This window comes from Dendrobates tinctorius, unplaced genomic scaffold (assembly GCF_039654945.1).
Source record: "Dendrobates tinctorius isolate UK_male_01 unplaced genomic scaffold, ASM3965494v1 ptg000302l, whole genome shotgun sequence".
Lineage (NCBI taxonomy): Eukaryota > Metazoa > Chordata > Amphibia > Anura > Dendrobatidae > Dendrobates > Dendrobates tinctorius.
Genome location: NW_027361969.1, coordinates 3,492,955 through 3,511,796, shown reverse-complemented (window position 1 = coordinate 3,511,796; position 18,842 = coordinate 3,492,955). Strand labels below are relative to the sequence as shown.

Here is an 18,842-nt window from a genome sequence, read left to right as displayed (position 1 = left end):
CCAAAAACTTCTGGAGGGCCTTCAAAGAAGTGGGCTGAACCCAATCGTAAATGGCCTGTACCTTGGCCGGGTCCATTTCAATAGTTGACGGGGACAAAATAAATCCCAAAAAAGAAATCCTCTGTACTCCAAAAAGGCATTTAGATCATTTGTCATACAGGGAATTCTCCCTCAAGATCCGGAACACAGTCCGAATATGTTCCACATGAGAATCCCAATCCTTGGAGAAGATCAAAATATCATCCAGATAGATAATCAAAAATTTATCGACAAAATCTCGGAAAATATCGTTCATGAAGCACTGGAAAACAGAAGGGGCATTAGAGAGACCAAAAGGCATCACCAGGTACTCAAAATGTCCCTCCGGAGTATTAAACGCCATCTTCCATTCATCCCCATGCTTAATGCGAATAAGATTATACGCCCCCCTGAGGTCAAGCTTGGTAAACCAGCAAGCACCTTTAACTCTGGAGAATAGATCAGAAATCAGGGGTAACGGATACTGATATTTAACAGTAATTTTGTTGAGGGCACGATAATCAATACAAGGTCTTAATGATCCATCCTTTTTGGCTACAAAAAAAACCCGGCACCTAAGGGTGATGAGGATGGTCTAATATGACCCTTCTCCAACGCCTTCTTAATATAGGATCGCATAGCCTCGTGCTCGGGTACAGATAGATTGAAGAGCCGACCCTTGGGAAATTTACACCCCGGGCTCAGTTCAATTGCACAGTCATAACTCCTATGAGGAGGCAGAGACGCAGACTCATTCTCACTAAATACATCATAAAAGTCCGCCAAATAATCAGGAACATCATGCGACTGAGGAGAGGTGGAAAACACCGGAACCTCACTAAAGGCACACCGACAACCCCAACTCACCACAGACACAGATTTCCAATCCAAAACTGGATTATGAATTTGTAACCAGGGAAACCCCAGAACAATAGTATCATGCAGGTTATGCAACACCAAAAATCTGCAATTTTCTTGATGGTCTGGGGCGACCCGCATTACCACCTGGGTCCAAAACTGAGGTTTATTTTTAGCCAAAGGAGTAGCATCAATCCCCCTCAAAGGGATAGGCGTCTGCAGAGGTGTCATCGGAAATCCACAACGTTTAGCAAAATCCAAGTCCATTAGGTTTAGGGCTGCTCCCGAATCCACAAAAGCCTTGGCGGAAAATGTGGACAGGGAGCAGATCAGAGTAATAGCCAGAAGAAACTTAGGTTGAACACCACCAACAGAAAACGTGTGTGCAAAGCGTTTCTCTCGTTTAGGACAGACAGAAATAATATGCGAGGCATCTCCACAGAAAAAACACAACTTATTACGCCTTCTGAACTCCTGACGCTGCTCTCTGGAAAAAACTCTATCACATTGCATAGGTTCAGACATTTGTTCAACAGGTGGCAACACCTCTCGTGCAGCTTTGCGTTCGCGCAAACGCTGATCAACCTGAATGGCTAATGACATAGAATCGTCAAGACCAGAGGGAACAGGAAATCCCACCATAGTATCTTTTACGGCTTCTGACAACCCCTTCTGAAAGAGAGCAGCCAAGGCATTATCATTCCAGGTAGTAAGTACTGCCCACTTTCGGAATTTTTGACAGTACAATTCTGCAGAATCACGACCCTGGTTCAATGCCAGCAGGGTATTAGGTTCGTCATACAACAACCCCAAGGCTTGAAAAAATGCGTTCACATTAGTCAGAATAGGATCATCTGGTTTCAAAGAAAACACCCAATCCTGGGGATCGCCACGCAGCAAAGAGATAACAATTTTAACCTGCTGCGCGGAGCTCCCTGACGAGTTAGGCTTCAAGGCAAAAATAATTTACAATTATTTTTGAAATTCAAAAATTTAGACCGATCCCCAAAAAATACATCAGGTGTAGGAATCTTTGGTTCAGCAGCATGTGAATGAGCAAGGTAGGCGGAAATTCCCCGCACTTCCGCAGCGAGCTGCTCCACACGATCAGACAATTGCTTTATCTCCATTGAGAGAAAAAAAAATTCCCCCTACGGCCTCAGAGATATAGAGGAAAAAATATACACACCATTTTTTTTTTTTTTTTTAATTTTTTTTTACAATTCTTTCCTGCTATTGAGTACCCTAGGATCTGCGGTATGGCGGGTGATTCTGTTATGACTGAGTCACCGTAGGAGGCAGACACAAAAATAGAAGCTACGTCCAGAAAACCAGAGAAGTTGGCAACTATCATATTGCAGACCCCTGAACCTATCAACACAACTAGCAGTAGCCGTGGGGGGTTCCTACGATGCCCTAGACCCCTCGATCACAGCCGGAGCGCTAAATAGCCTAAAGACAGAAAAGGAAATCTAAACTGCCCCAGAGCAGACCCCAAAGTAAAAGGCAGCCCCCAACATATAATGACGGTGAAGCAAGATGAAAAAACACTCACACAGATAGAAAGATAGGTTGAGCAAACAATGGGGCCCAAGCTAGCTAAACAGAACAGGAAAGGAAGGTTGCTGTCTGCAATCTGCCAAAACCCTATCAAAGACATAAGCCAACACGCTGATATGAAAAAGACCCTGAAGCAGCTAGGCTTCAAAAACTAAATCAGCACTCAGGTATTTTCAGAAGACAGAGCTAAAGTAATTCAGCACACCTCAGAAGGGAATGGCAGAAATCCAGAAAAACAAAGCAAAACAAAGTCTAAGCACAAATGCAAAAGGCCGAGCAGAAAACTTAGCTTTAGAGGAGCAGGAATTCAGACTGGTCTCCAAGGATCCCACAGAGAAATCACCCGCAGGGCAGAAGGGCGTCGGCAGCCTTATATCCAGTCAGTAACTCCACTCAGCCAGTCATCATCATCAGACTCAGGTGTTTGATAATCAGGCTCACTACCTTTCTTTGCCAGAAGAGGGAGTTCCTCGGGCCTCAGTAGTGAAGGGGAAAATGAACTCACAACAGGGAAGTAGTGGGGGGTGAGAGCTGTGGGGGTCCAGGATTGGGAGATATGTCGCCAGCAGTGAGGAGAAGCAGAGAAAGGGAGAGCAGATGGGAGAAGGAGAGTGGGCAGCTTGTTTTATGTTTCATTCGGACAGATTTGAGGTTGAGGAGCAGTTCAGCAGAGGAGGTCAGGTGGGGAGGAAAGAGGGAAGGGGAGATGATTATTTGGTTAGAGGGTGCTGGGGTTTGGGGTTAGCGAAGGAGAGTGAGGACTAAAGGAGCAAACACTGTGAGGGTATATGTAAACATGGTGAAGAAATAAGATAGGGTAAGAGAAGCTAGGTCCAAGTAATAACAAGGGCTTACTCAGCAGACATACCCAAAAGAGACAGGTAGATAGTGTGGGGTCCTGACTCCTGCCGAGACTAACTGCCGTAGTAATAACTGCATTTTCGAGATACTTTTGCTGCCGTGATACTTATGCTGCAGGGAGACACACGTGCCTGACCCGCACATGTGCCCCCCTAGAAGGCATCTGAATATATAAGACTGAGTAGAGGATCAGGTGAGAGGGATTGTGGGAACTGATTTGGGATAAATTACCAATTGCCTAGCACACCAGGGGATGTTAGACAATCAAAGGCACAGGGCCTGGCTACATCCATATGCTAGTAACACCTTACACCTGATAACATCTCTACTGGCCCCAAGATGCCTATACAGCAGTAAGTATTGAGTTCAATGCAACAAATGAATTTAGCAAACATTCAGTAGGCACTGTTATATACCATTAAATGAAAGGTTGCACTAGATGACAGCAAGCAGGGATTGTAGCAGAAGAGATTGTACCATTAAATGAAAGGTTGCACTAAATGACAGCAAGCAGGGATTGTAGCAGAAGAGATTGGCTGGATATCCTTAAAGACAAAAATGTCCAGGAAGGATGGGAAATCTTGAAAAATGAAATTCTCAAAGCACAGTTGTTAACAATTCCGAAAAGAGGGAAGAATAGGAAGCATTTAAGGAAACCAGGATGGATGAACACAGAACTTAAGCACATGCTAAAAAGGAAGAAAAAAATGTTTATAAAATGGAAAGAGGGAGGCATATCTAAAGAAGAATATAATGCTGTCTGCAGAACCTGCAGGGCACAAATCAGATTATCTAAATCTGAAAATGAATTTAGGCTTGCAAGAGATGCCAAAAGCAATAATAAAGGATTTTGGGGATATGTCAAAAGTAAAAGAAAAGTCAAAGATGCTATAGGATTTTTACAAGATGAAAATGATGAAATGGTAAGACAGGATGTTGAGAAGGCTGAACTTTTAAATTTCTATTTTGCATCTGTTTTCTCTCAGAAAGGAAATGTAACATCAACTGTTCTTCACTGTCCTATTAAGGGAATAGAAGAATCCAGGATATCTATAAACAGAAAGATAGTGAGGAAACACTTAGCTAACCTAAATGAATTCAAGTCTCCAGGTCCAGATGAATTACACCCCAGAGTACTGAAGGAGATAGCAGAAGAAATTTTTGAACCCCTCTCCATAATCTTTGAAAATTCTTGGAGAACAGGAGAAGTGCCAGAAGACTGGAGAAGAGCAAATGTTGTTCCTATCTTCAAAAAGGGGAAGAAGGTGGACCCAGGCAACTATAGGCCAGTGAGTCTGACTTCTTTACCAGGAAAGATCTTTGAACAAATTATTAAACAACATGTATGTCAGTACCTGGATAAGAATGAACTGATTAAACAGAGTTAGCATGGGTTTGTAACTAATAAGTCATGTCAGACTAACTTAATTTCCTTCTATGACGGAATCACTGATTGGGTGGATCAAGGAAATGCTGTAGATATAGTATATCTTGACTTCAGCAAAGCATACAATCCTTATTGAAAAAATGACTAAGTATGGAATGGACAAGGCAACTGTTAGGTGGATTCATAACTGGCTTAGTGATCGGACCCAAAGAGTGGTCGTAAATGGCTGCACATCCAGTTGGAAGAATGTCTCAAGTGGGGTACCACAGGGCTCTGTCCTGGGCCCTGTATTGTTCAACATCTTTATCAACGATTTAAATTAAGGAATTGAGGGTAAACTGATTAAATTTGCTGATGACACAAAGCTAGGAGGGATAGCTAATACTAGAGAAGAGAGAGGATTCAAAAAGATATAAATAAAACTGGAGAAGTGGGCAGCAACTTACAGAATGGTTTTTAGCAGGGAGAAATGCAAAGTACTACATCTGGGCAATAAAAATGAAAAAAGCATATACAGAATGGGAGGAATAGGGCTAAGTGACAGCACATGTGAAAAAGACTTGGGTATACTAATAGATCACAGACTGAATATGAGTCAACAGTGTGATGCAGCAGCAAAAAAGGCAAATGCAATTCTAGGATGTATTAACAGAAGCATACAGTCTAGATCACGTGAAGTCATTATTTCCCTCTACTCCTCTTTGGTCAGACCTCATCTGGAATATTGTGTCCAGTTTTGGGCACCACATTTTAAAAAAGACATCAACAAACTGGAGCAAGTTCAGAAAAGAGCGACCAGAATGGTGACCGGTCTGCAAACCCTGTCTTATGAGGAAAGGTTGCAGGATTTGGGAATGTTTAGTTTGCAAAAGAGAAGACTGAGAGGAGACTTAATAGCTGTCTACAAATATCTAAAGGGCTGTCACTGTCATGCCCCCTACCGGTGTCATGCCCCCTACCGGCCATACTTACCAGCGAGGCCCCGCTGCTCTCCTGCACGCCTCCCGGCGCGCTCCTGCACCACGTTGCGTCCCCGCTCCAGACATCCGGACTCCCCGTCGTCGTTCCTGCGCGCCTGCGCCGGTCTATTCCCTTGGCGCTCGGACCTCTGGGAGCAGTGACGCAGTGGCTCCGCCCACAACATGGCGGCGTCCACCGGCTATTTCAGCAAGGCATCTTGTCAGGTAAGATGCCTGATTATCTTCTGCGGTGACGCTGTTCCTGCTCTAGCGTTTCCGCTCCTCTCAGGCCCCTGTATCCTCTGCGCTATCCTTCTGTCCTGTTTGCGCTGCCTCCGGTAGCTTCTCTGCTCCGTGGTCCCACCTGCCTTGTCCAGTGTCTCTGTCTTGTTCTTAGTGCCTCTCTGGTCCGTTACCCTCTGCTATCCGTTTGGCCGCTCTGTGTGTTGTCCGTACCTGGCTCTCCTTCCTCTCTCGCCCAGTCACCAGCCTCCGTCTGCCTCTAATGCTCCCGGTCCTGCTTCTCTCTATTCTCCTTAGTTCCTGCAGTCCCTCTGTGCGCCTGGGCTCTGTCCCTCCTCGCCACAGACTCTCTTATTTCTAGCCCTGGTCGTCCCTTTGGCTCCGGCTATTACGGTTCCATCCCTCGGGGGCCTGCTCCTAACTCTCCCGGTATAGGGGGTGGGTTTCACCTGGTCAGCCCACCTCCAGGTTCCTCCTTTATTTCCCACACCGTAACAGCATAATCAGGCCATGGATCCCGCTGGAGCCTGGGTTACTCAGAAGGAGTTAGTGTCTTTACGGGAGAATCAAGTACGCATAATGTCCTTAATGATATCTTTGGACTCGTGCTTTTCTGCTCTCCAATCCGCTGATCCAGGGAATGCTTCTCAGCTGGTGGGTTTACAGCAGGAGTTGGCCCAGCAGCGAGACACCCAAACGCATTTTCTTAGCTACATGGCCTCTGTGGACACTCGATTGCTCTCCTTGCAGTCGGCTGCCTCAGCGTCTCCTCCCATTGCGCTTTCTCACCCTCTGCCACGCTTGGCCTAACCGCACCGGTATGGTGGTGATGCTAAACTATGCCGGGGTTTCCTGAACCAATGTAGTCTCCATTTTGAACTGTTGCCCCAACAGTATCCCACTGACCGGTCCAAGGTGGCCTTTATTGTATCTCATTTAGAGGAGGACGCTTTGGCGTGAGTGAATCCCCTTTGCGAGCGTGACGATCCCGTAGTTTCCCAGCTGGCCCTTTTTCTGGACACTTTTCGGCTATTGTTCGACGAACCAGGTCGTCTAGCCTCCACAACGGAGTCCCTGTTCAGCCTTTGGATGGCATACTGACTCACGGTTTGTGAACCCTGACAATTTCGGACCCTGTCGTCCGACTTAGGGTGGAACAATGAGGCATTGGTAGGAGCCTTTTGACGGAGGCTCTCGGGTCGTTTAAAGGACGAACTCGCTGGTCACGATAACCCCACCGCTCTGGAGGATCTAATTTCTCTAGCCACGCGGATTGACCTCCGGTTCCAAGAGCGGTCCTGCGAGAAACCACTTTCTCGTCCAATGTCATCCGTCCGCAGATCACCCAGTCCTCGACCCAGGGCTTCTACCTCCAATCCCGTTCCGGAGCTTCTCCGCCTAGGTCAGGTAAGGGAGGCCTCCCTAGGTGGTCAAGATACCGCTCAACCCCTCTTTGATGGCCTATGTGAATTTGGGTGCTGCTGGAAATTTTATCAGGCTCGATGAGGTCACCAAATTGTCTATCCCCGTTAGGACCCTCGAAAAGACTCAGGTCCTCGCCTCTGTGGATGGCAGACCTTTGCTAGAGAACGTTACGTTGGTAACACAGGAGGTAGAGTTACAGGTAGGGGCCTTGCACAAGGAGAGAATTTCGTTCTATGTTTTGGCTGGTATTACGCATCCCGTCCTTCTCGGCCTTCCTTGGCTGCAGCTCCACAAGCCCACCTTGGATTGGTGTAATGGCAATGTTCTTCGCTGGGGGGTCTTGTCGGGCTCGGTGTCTGCTGCCGGTTCGTCCAGTAGGTATTCCCCTTCCCCTCCCTGTCCTCTCCGGGCTGCCGTCCGCGTACAGTTCCTTCTCGGATGTCTTCAGCAAGAAAGAAGCTGAAGTCCTTCCTCCTCACCGTTCCTACGATTGCCCCATTGAGCTCATTCCTGGTACTATGCCTCCTCGTGGAAGGATTTACTCTCTCTCTCCAGCGGAGTCTCAGGCCATGTCCGAATATGTTCAAGAAAACCTAGCCCGAGGCTTCATTCGGAAAGCCTCGTCCCCTGCTGGAGCAGGCTTCTTCTTTGTGAAAAAGAAGGATGGGTCTCTTCGTCCCTGTATCGATTATCGTGGCCTGAACCGCATTACAGTGAAGAACAAATATCCACTGCCGCTTATCTCGGAGCTTTTTGACTGCTTGAGGGGAGCAAGAGTCTTTACCAAGCTGGACCTGCGAGGAGCCTATAACCTTGTTCGCATACGATCAGGAGATGAGTTGAAGACCGCATTCAACACGCGAGATGGCCACTACGAATATTTAGTCATGCCTTTTGGCCTCTGTAACGCGCCAGCAGTCTTCCAGGAGCTCGTTAACGATATCTTCCGAGACCTCCTATACTCCTGTGTCGTAGTCTACCTAGACGACATCTTGATCTTCTCCCCAGACCTATCCACTCATCGCCGAGATGTCTGCCAGGTTGTCCAACGCCTCAGGGAAAATCTCCTTTTTGCCAAATTGGAGAAGTGCATTTTTGAGCAATCTTCGCTGCCCTTTCTTGGGTACATCGTCTCGAGCTCCGGGTTGGAGATGGATCCTGAGAAGGTTTCTGCGGTCCTTGATTGGCCACGTCCACTTGGGGTGAAGGCAATCCAGCGTTTTTTGGGATTTGCCAATTATTATAGGCAATTTATCCCTCATTTTTCGACTCTAACTAAGCCCATTTCTGCTCTTGTCTGCAAGGGGGCCAATCCTAACCACTGGCCCACGGATGCTGAGGTTGCCTTCGAGGCTCTGAAACAAGAATTCGCAAAATCTCCTGTGCTCCACCGCCCTGATGCCAATAGGCCATTCATCCTCGAGGTGGACGCATCTTCAGTTGGAGCAGGAGCGGTTCTTTTGCAGAAATCCTCCTCTGGCCGTAGTCACCTGCGGATTCTTCTCTAAAGCCTTTTCCGCCCCGGAACGAAATTACTCCATTGGGGATAGAGAGTTGCTGGCCATTAAGCTAGCCCTCGAGGAGTGGTGCTATCTCCTCGAAGGGGCAGTTCATCCGTTCATCATCTTCACGGATCACAAAAATTTGGAGTATGTTCTGTCCGCCCAAAGACTCAACCCACGGCAGGCCAGGTGGTCTTTGTTCTTCGGGCGATTCGATTTTGAACTCCACTTCCGACCGGGGGACAAGAACATCAAGGCTGATGCCCTATCCCGGTCATTTTTGCCCATGGACAGCGAGGATGAACCTACACATATTAATAACCCGGCCAAGATTCTCACCGTGGCCCCGCTAAGCCTAGCCACTCCACCACCGGGCAAAACCTTTGTGTCAAGTGGGGACAGGCAGAAGGTCCTATGATGGAGCCATTCCTCGAAGTTTTCCGGGCATGCTGGAACCAAGAAGACCCTCTCTCTCGTCTCCCGCCACTATTGGGGGCCCTCGCTTCACCGAGACGTAGTGGAGTTCATCGCCTCCTGTCCCTCCTGCGCTAGAAACAAAGTCCCTACACAATGTCCTTCTGGTCTCCTTCACCCGTTGCCTGTGCCTTCGGTCCCATGGACCCACATTGCTATGGACTTTATTACCAATTTACCTTCGTCCTCTAAGTGCTCTGTGATCCTGGTGGTCGTAGATCGGTTTTCCAAAATAGCCCATTTCATTCCCTTACCTGGTCTGCCTACGGCCCCCGAGTTAGCGAAGATTTTCTTGCTCCACATCTTCCGCCTCCATGGTTTTCCTCAACATATTGTCTCGGACCGAGGAGTCCAGTTTACCTCCCGCTTTTGGCGAGCTCACTGTGGATTAATGAAGATCACTCTAGATTTCTCTTCGGCTTATCATCCGCAGTCGAATGGGCAAGTTGAACGAGTCAACCAAACTCTAACTTCCTATCTCCGGCATTTTTCCAACGCCCACCAGGACACTGGGTTTCTCTTCTGCCCTGGGCCGAATTCGCCTACAATAATCATCCCAGTGAAGCCTCTTCCAAGTCTCCTTTTTTCATAGTTTTTGGACAACATCCCGGCATTCCCCTTCCCGTTTCCCCCACCTCTGGCGTGCCGGCGGCGGACTCCGTGACCGCGCACTTCTCTCAGATTTGGAGAGAGACTAAGGGGGCTCTTGAGGCTGCCAGTTGCAAAATGAAGCAGTATGCCGACAAAAAACGTTTAGACACTCCTCCGTACCGCCCAGGAGATAAGGTTTGGCTGTCCTCACAATACATCAGGCTAAAAATCCCGTCCTATAAGTTAGGTCCACGTTACATTGGCCCCTTGGAAATTGTAAAACGCATCAACGACGTGGCCTACAAATTGAAATTACCTGCCTCTCTGCGTATCCCTGACGTCTTTCACGTATCACTCCTCAAACCAGCAGTGTTTAATTGTTTCCACTCAGCTCCTTCCCGCACCCGCCTACCAAATAGTGCTGACAACACTTTTGAGTTGAAGGATATACTTGCTAAGAAGACGGTTAGGGGAAAAACTTTGTTTTTGGTCGATTGGAGGGGTTTTGGTCCTGAGGAGAGATCTTGGGAACCCCGAGAGAATATTGATGCTCCTCGTATTATGAAAAGATTTCTCTCCAGCGTTAGAAAGAGGGGGAGTAAAGGGGGGGTACAGTCATGCCCCCTACCGGTATCATGCCCCCTACCGGCCATACTTACCAGCGCGGCCCGCTGCTCTCCTGCACGCCTCCCGGCGCGCTCCTGCTCCACGTCGCGTCCCCGCTCCAGACATCCGGACTCTCCGTCATCGTTCCTGCGCCGGTCTATTCCCTTGGCGCTCGGACCTCTGGGAGCAGTGACGCAGTGGCTCCGCCCACAACATGGCGGCATCCACAGGCTATTTCAGCAAGGCATCTTGTCAGGTAAGATGCCTGATTATCTTCTGCGGTGACGCTGTTCCTGCTCTAGCATTTCCGCTCCTCTCAGGCCCCTATATCCTCTGCGCTATCCTGTCCTGTTTGCGCTGGCTCCGGTAGCTTCTTTGCTCCGTGGTCCCACCTGCTTTGTCCAGTGTCTCTGTCTTGTCCTTAGTGCCTCTCTGGTCCGTTACCCTCTGCTATCCGTTCGGCCGCTCTGTGTGTTGTCCGTACCTGGCTCTCCTTCCTCTCTCGCCCACAGTCACTAGCCTCCGTCTGCCTCTAATGCTCCCGGTCCTGCTTGTCTCTATTCTCCTTAGTTCCTGCAGTCCCTCCGTGCGCCTGGGCTCTGTCCCTCCTCGCCATAGACTCTCTTATTTCTAGCCCTGGTCGTCCCTTTGGCTCCGGCTGTTACGGTTCCATCCCTCGGGGGCCTGCTCCTAACGCTCCCTGTATAGGGGGTGGGTTTCACCTGGTCAGCTCGCCCTCGGGGGCTCTGGAGCCGTGACCCAGAGGGTCCACCTCCAGGTTCCTCCTTTATTTCCCACACCGTAACAGTCACATTGTAGAAGGATCAACTTTATTCTCATTTGCACAAGGAAAGACTAGAAGCAATGGGATGAAACTGAATGGGAGGAGACACAGATTAGATATTAGAAAAAACTTTTTGACAGTTAGAGTGATCAATGAATGGAACAGGCTACCACGAGAAGTGGTGAGTTCTCCTTCAATGGAAGTCTTCAAACAGAGGCTGGACAGACATCTGACTGGGATGATTTAGCGAATCCTGCTTTGAGCAGGGGGTTGGACCAGATGGCACAGGAGGTCCCTTCCAACTCTACGATTCTATGATTCTATGATTCTATGATTGTACCATTAAATGAAAGGTTGCACTAGATGACAGCAAGCAGGGATTGTAGCAGAAGAGATTGTACCATTAAATGAAAGGTTGCACTAGATGACAGCAAGCAAAGGCAAATAAAATAATGGGATGCATTAAAAGAGGCATAGATACTCATGAGGAGAATATAATTTTACCTCTATACAAGTCAGTAGTGTGACCACACTTAGAATACTGTGTACAGTTCTGGTCTCCGGTGTATAAGAAAGACACGGCTGAACTACAGCGAGTGCAGAGAAGAGCAACCAAGGTTATTAGAAGACTAGGAGGTCTGTAATACCAAGACAGGTTATTACACTTGGGGTCATTTAACTTGGAAAAATGAGGACTTAGGGGTGATCTTATTATAATGTATAATTACATGAGGGGGCTAATGATCTTTCTACTCTTGGTCATGAGACGGGGACAAGGGGACATCCTCTACGTCTGGAAGAAAAAAGGTTTAATCAAAATCACAGATTGGAATCTTTACTGTAAGAGCAGTGAGACTATGGAACTCTCTGCCGTATGATGTTGTATGAGTGATTCACTACTAAAATTTAAGAAGGGCCTGGATGCCTTTCTTGAAAAGTATTATATTACAGGCTATAATAGTAATGAGCGAGTATGCTCGTTGCTCGGATTTTCCTGAGCACGCTCGGGTGATCACCGAGTATTTGGAAGTGCTCGGAAATTTAGTTTCTGTCGCCGCAGCTGCATGATTTGCAGATACTTGACTTGGGAATTCCCTAACAAACAGGCTACCCTTACATGTATTCAGGCTGTCAAGTAGCCGCAAATCATGCAGCTGCGAAGACAGAAGCTAAATGTCCAAGTACTTCCAAATACTCTGCATGCTCTGGGAAACCCGAGTAACAAGTATACTCACTCATCACTAGTTATATATACTGGAATCCTTGATAGGGCGTTGATCCAGGGAACTATTCTGATTGCCGTATGTGGAGTCGGGAAGGAATTTTTTCCCTAATGTGGAGCTTACTGTTTGCCACATGGGGCTTTTTTGCCTTCCTCTGGATCAACATGTTAGGCCAGTGATGGCAAACCTTTGGCACTCGTGCCAGAGAGGGCACGCAGGGCCCTCTCAGCTGGCAAGCAGCCTCGCCTCACTGCTCCGGAGCTGCAGCATCCTTCCTCTCACTTCCTCTCACTTATTGAGCGACGCGGCAACGGAGCTGAATGATGATGTCATCCAGCCGCGGCCGCGCCACTCAATGTGCGAGAGGAAGTGACACGGTGATGCTGCCGGTGCCTGGACAGGTGAGTGTGGCCGCTGGTTTGTGTGTGTGTGTGTTGACTGTGGCCGCTGGTATGTGTGTTGAGTGTGGCCGCTAGTGTGTGTGTGTGTGTGATGGGGAGAGGGCCAGTGATGAGGAGAGGGCCAATGATGGGAGTGATGGGGAGAGGGGAATGATGGGAGTGATGGGGAGAGGGCTAATGATGGGAGTGATGGGGAGAGGGGAATGTGTTATGAATGGGTCACCGAGGAGAAAAAAAACAACACAAGCTAAGTCTCAGAAAACCAGAGAGGTCGGTAACTATGCAGATTGCTGATCTTAACCACACAACTAGCAGCAGTCGTGGAGCGTACCTACGATGATCCTAGATGCCTCGTCACAACCAGAGAACTAAATAAACCTAAAGCAGGAAAAGAGGAAAACTAACTGCCCCAGAGCAGACCCCAAAGGAAAGACAGCCCCCCACATGTATTGACGGTGAAACAAGATGAAAACACAAACAAAGGCAGGAAAATAGGCTGAGCAAATGATGGGGCCAAACTAACTAGAAAGGACAGGAAATGAAAGACACTGTCTGCAATCTGCCAAAAACCCTACCAAAATAATGTCCAACACTTCTGATAGCAAAATTAACCCTGAAGTCACTAGACTTCTCCCACTATATCAGCACTCTGAAATATTCTGAGACAGAGCAAAAAGAGGCCAATCTAATAAGGGACAAAAAAGGCAAATTGGCAAATACAGATAAATAAGAGTGGAAATTCAGCACAGCCCCAGCCGGGGCTGGCTGACCACACAAAAAACTGAATTGGCCAACAAGAGCAAGTATGAACATTAGCAAAAACAAACTTAACTTGAGAAGACTGGAACAGAGTTGAAGTCCAAGACCTGAGAAGCAGACTGAATCACCAGCACCAGGATAGGGCGTCGGCTGTCTTATATCCAGTCTGATACTCCAGAGATCCAATCGTTATCCTCCTCATCAGGTGGCAGATCACTACCAATTAAACCAACCTCACTAACCTCCTGTCACCACCAGAGGAAGAATTGGGGAGTTAGCGTGCACTCTAGTCAAAATTAACGAGGTGCAACAGACCAGTAGGTCCCAATCTCAAATTAGTATAATTCACCGCACACTCAAACAGATTTTATGCAAATGGGTGTTCATTTTATTACATGTGGGAGCCAAACAAGAATATATAGCACACAGTAGAAGCGATCTAAACAAAGACGTTTTGGCTCAGCCGAGCCTTTATCACTTTATCGCTTAAATACAAAAAACATATATCAGATATATGAACGAAATACAGAGAAACAATAACAGAAAATTGGAGAAACAATAACAAAAAATCATTAAAACACAAAGATCATCCCAGTGGTCGAGATAAATACATATACACAAATATACAATATGATAATCCATAGTTAAATAAGGATATGTCAATCAAATAGCCTAGTCGACTAGCACCAAATAGAGCTGAAATATGAAGGGAGGTATTACCTTAGTCCAGTGTTGGAAATTTGCATAAGGTGCAGAAGGAGAAAATCTCTCAAGAAGACAGCCCAAGATAAGTGGCTGAAAGGAATTATCAAAGTCAAGGTTAGTCACTTTATATATGTAATGGCCACACACTATGTCAATGTTGTGTTGTTCATTTAGGGGGAAAGGATGATATACACATATATATATATATATATATATATATATATATATATATATATATATATATATATTTATAGCTATTCTTGTAACGGGCAATAAATTGTAGGATGCCATAATGTAAATATGAAGTGTCACAAATCAGTGCCATATGCGTTATATATATATAAAAAGATTGTGGAGCAGGGTGTGCACATAAACAGTTACAGCTCACCGCCATCTGGTGGAATGCTGCCGCTTAGGAGATAACATACCTAATGTGTGCTCAAGAAAGAAGCTGTGGAGCAGGGTGTGCACATAAAGGGATACAGATCACAACCATCTGTGCACACATTAGGTATGTAATGCAGTGTTATCTCCTAAGCGGCAGCATTCCACCAGATGGTTGTGATCTGTAACCCTTTATGTGCACACCCTGCTCCACAGCTTCTTTCTTGAGCACACATTAGGTATGTTATCTCCTAAGCGGCAGCATTCCAGCAGATGGCGGTGAGCTGTAACTCTTTATGTGCACACCCTGCTCCACAATCTTTTTATATATATAACGCATATGGCACTGATTTGTGACACTTCATATTTACATTATGGCATCCTACAATTTATTGCCCGTTACAAGAATAGCTATATATATATATATATATATATATATATATATATATATATATATATATATATGTGTATATCATCCTTTCCCCCTAAATGAACAACACAACATTGACATAGTGTGTGGCCATTACATATATAAAGTGACTAACCTTGACTTTGGTAATTCCTTTCAGCCACTTATCTTGGGCTGTCTTCTTGAGAGATTTTCTCCTTCTGCACCTTATGCAAATTTCCAACACTGGACTAAGGTAATACCTCCCTTCATATTTCAGCTCTATTTGGTGCTAGTCGACTAGGCTATTTGATTGATATATCCTTATTTAACTATGGATTATCATATTGTATATATGTGTATATGTATTTATCTCCACCACTGGGATGATCTTTGTGTTTTAATGATTTTTTGTTATTGTTTCTCCGATTTTCTGTTATTGTTTCTTCGTATTTCATTCGTATATCTGATATATGTTTTTTGTATTTCAGCGATAAAGTGATGAAGGCTCGGGCTCAGCCGAAACATCTTTGTTTATATCGCTTCTACTGTGTGCTATATATTCTTGTTTGGCCCCCACATGTAATAAAATGAACACCCATTTGCATAAAATCTGTTTGAGTGTGCGGTGAATTATAGTAATTTGAGATTGGGACCTACTGGTCCGTTGCACCTGCACCTCGTTAATTTTGACTAGAGTGCACGCTAACTCCCCAATTTACGTTTATTGTATTAGCGTTTGCACCAGTCATTCCCTTATCTCTACATGTCTACTGAAACATTTGCCTACGATGTGGCTACCAGTTCCAATATTCTGGCCCAAGTGACTAGCTCCAATGAGTTTCTCAGAACTCCGGTCCAAGAATTAAGAACTAGGGATTATGAAAAAGCAAAACGCAGATTGATTTCATATCATCTGCATTGCACCACATTGGCGGAATACAATAGACAAAATAAGATTCCATAGGGTCTTAGAAGCAATCTCCGCCCTACTCTCTTCTCTGATAATTCAGAGTACTGTGAGAAATATAAAAAGATACTCAATAAATGTTCTCTAGATATTATCATATTAACTATAGAATATCTTCAGAAAGCTATAGTGGAAACTAAACAGAATATACAGGCTATTGAAGCGCAACTTTCTACTTCCATCTCTTCTACGGAGTGGACTTCTCTGAAAGCCAAGACCGAAAAATTTTTGTCTGAACACCAGAAGTCCCTACAGGAACGGAAAAGGCAGAAATTCCAGCGCGACTCAGACGACTATTCTATGAATAGAGTATATAAATGGAACGATACATCCGCTACTATGGGCCCTTGGCGCCGACCACAATATCAACGAAGAAACGGGTCCTTCAGTTCAGGGAGCGACTCCTCTACAAACTCTGGCAGACACCGTTTTTTGGGAAAAGGTCGCAGGGGAGATCAACGAAATACCGACCCACCAGGCGAGGCAGGAGAAAGGATGGCAACCCGCTCCCAGGTGAGACAGCAGGTACAAAATCGGACTTGGTAATTAACATTTCAGATTATCTCCTCTCTCCATCCGAACTCTCTGTACTGCAGAAGGGACTATCTTTTTGCCCCACTCCTAAGTGGGACGCATTTCAGCTTGAAAAAGATCTCAAGCGGTTCTATCGGACTGTTAGATTGAAAACATATTTTGGCCTGTCTCCTAACCCTGCGGGGGAGGGGACTTCAACACAGTGTGATATTCCTATTCCTGAATTGTCAATTTCTCTTCTTGGTCTCCGTAATCCGAGTAAGTTTTGTCCACCATGTACATATCATGCTACGGAAACATTTGTTTTATTAGTGGACCGCGAGGTTAAAATGCTTTCCCATCAAGCACAACTTGGTCTCTTCCCCACTCATTCTAACTTATCACCAGCAGAAAAACAAGCCCTTACCTCTATTCATAACAATAAGAATATTATAGTCAAGCCAGCTGATAAAGGCGGTGCTATAGTGGTTATGAACTATACTGACTATAATAGGGAAGTCTATAGACAGCTATCCGATACCAATACCTATGGGATTATCCCCAGGGATCCAGTATCCGCCATTACTTGTAAGATCAATGATCTTATCAAAATATATCTTGACCGCCGGATAATTGATCAAAAAACAGCCAGCTTTCTCGTTAACCCTCATCCAATCACACTTGTTTTTTACATCTTGCCTAAAATACACAAATCATTACATAATCCACCGGGCAGACCAATTGTTGCATCCACGGACTCCATTCTGTCTCCACTATCTGTTTTTCTTGAGAAAGTTTTTACACCATTGGTCAAACAGGCAAGGTCCTTCCTCTTAGATTCAGGACATTTTCTGAGTATCATCCAACAATTAGACAAAGTTCCTCTGGGCAGCATCCTCACCACTATGGATGTTAACAGTTTATACACCTCAATCACCCATGACAAAGGGATTGAAGCCGCGAGATTCTTACTAAACTCTTCGGACTTGTCCTCAGATTCTATTCAACTCTGCCTGGATCTTCTCAATCTGGTGCTACATGAGAACTACTTCCTATATGAAGACACCTACTATATACAGAAGTGTGGTACTGCGATGGGCGCGAATATAGCACCAGCCTATGCAAATGCCTATATGAACCATTTTGAAACTACTTATGTATTCTCCAATGATTTATTTTCACAGTACTGTACGCCTTAGAGTACCACCGGTATATTGATGATATTTTCTTTATTTGGACAGGAACAACATCATCATTACATGATTTTCATCTATACCTTAACTCGATCTTTCCAGAGTTACAATTCACGCAACGCTCTAGTACTGAGTCCGTTCCCTTTCTAGACACACAAATACTAAAAGATAGTGAGGGCAATCTCTCTACGGACTTATACTGTAAACCAACAGACAGCAATAGCCTATTACACTATTCGAGTTGCCACCCGAAGGCTACTAAAAATAGTCTACCACGTTCACAGTTTAACAGAGTAGCACGTATTGTATCAGATCATGACGTTCGAAACGAGAGGCTGGATACAATGGCTAAAAAATTCAAGGACAGACACTATCCATCAGGATTACTTGATGTCAAAAAGAAACGGATATTAACTCCTCCATCTCCCCCACCCACAACATACCCTAGAGAAAGGGTTCCATTTGTCCATACATTCCATCCACTTATGCCCAAGGTGTATCCCATTATCAATAAACACTGGCCTCTTCTTTCTAAAGCCTACCCGGATATAAATTCCTTTGAAGCTCCAATACTAATTTGCACGAAACGACCCACCAATATCCGTGACAAAACAGTAAGGGCAGACATAGGTAGCAAACTACCAGCTACGACCCAAAGATTACTGGCCTCCCGGCGTCATGGCACATTTCCTTGCTTAAATTGTGCAGCCTGTTCAAATGTGATCAGATCGGATAATATCACCCACCCAAGGACAGGTAAATCTTTTCCAATACGTGGCTATTACACATGTGACTCTAATTTTGTGGTATACTTAGTGAAATGCCCATGCGGTCTCCTCTATGTAGGGGAGACAACCCAGCATGTAAAAGATCGTATTGCTAGCCAAAAGTCTACAATCAGGTGTCAGAAACATTGGCTACCCTTACCAAAACACTTTTCTAAGTTTCGACACTCAGTTGCACAGTTAAAGTACCAGGAAATTGAACGTGTACCCCGCCCAAGAAGGGGTGGTGATCATGTAAAACTCCTGAGAGAAA

At 45.7% G+C, this 18,842-nt stretch overlaps 1 long non-coding RNA gene across 1 annotated transcript in view; it reads left to right on the top strand.

The window, feature by feature from the left end:
- The window catches only part of LOC141073474 (uncharacterized), a 56,913-nt gene that overhangs the window by 35,594 nt on the left and 2,477 nt on the right, over window positions 1–18,842 (top strand). The window lies entirely within an intron of this gene.